The following is a 1,082-nucleotide window of genomic DNA, read 5'->3' on the forward strand; positions in this document are numbered from 1 at the left end:
TTTTTTTCGGAGATTTGTTCCAGAAATGATTGGTATAGTATATCACTGTTATTAAAAGTTGGCGTAGCAAAAAAGTCAATTTTTTCTGAATTTTAACAACAGAAATGGACATAGCTAAGTATTTTAAGACAAATTAGTGCATTTTTAGTCATTTTTGAGAATTTTTTTTTTCCGGAGATTTGTTCCGGAAATTATTGATATAGCATATATAGTTTGGCAGGCCTACGTTCCCACCCGGAGCACAGACACACACACGCACACAGACACACACATAGAGGGAGGTGGTTTAAAGCCGAGACGACTGACGGGAGGCGCTCCTAAAACTGAACGACACAATGGGCAGGTGAAACTGGAGGTGTGTGTTTGTTTTCACGTCGGTTGCTCGGAGACAGTAACACAGCTGACCGTTGAGCAGATAACAAAGAAGGCTTTCAAGGATGGGACAGCAGCAGCAGTTAAATGCTGCTGAAGTAATGACGGAGTAGTTTAGAGAAAAAAAAAACATTAAAAAATAATAATAACTAATATACATATTTGAAAAAGTCAAAGGAGGTCTTATTTAGCTATGTGTTAGCCAAAATGTGGCTAATGTAACTTAGCCATAAATATGACAACAATAGGGAGGAGGTGGACAAAAGCTAAATACATTTAATAAAACTAAAATGTATATATGAATGTATATATATATAGACACACACACATATATATATATACAGTATATATACACACACACATATATACACACACACACATATATATACACACACACATACACATATACTGTGTATTTGCACTCACAGGGATCTTGTTAGGATGCTGCTCCCTGATCAGTCTGACATCTTCAACTCTCTGTTCTGTGGGGTGAAACGTAACAAATCAGGTTAAAAGGACGGAGACGTGACTGTGACAGACAGGACAGAGACGACGATGACGGGAGGAAGAGGAGCAGCTGATGAAACTCAGCCAAAGGACAAAGTCAAAGAAAACAACAAACAAACAGGACAGAAAAAAATGTATTTTATGATTGTACTGCATCAAGAGCAGTGAGTATAATATACATAAAGCTGCTCGCTGCACTTTGG

Source organism: Cynoglossus semilaevis, chromosome 6 (assembly GCF_000523025.1).
Source record: "Cynoglossus semilaevis isolate Cse_v1.0 chromosome 6, Cse_v1.0, whole genome shotgun sequence".
NCBI classification, from domain to species: domain Eukaryota; kingdom Metazoa; phylum Chordata; class Actinopteri; order Pleuronectiformes; family Cynoglossidae; genus Cynoglossus; species Cynoglossus semilaevis.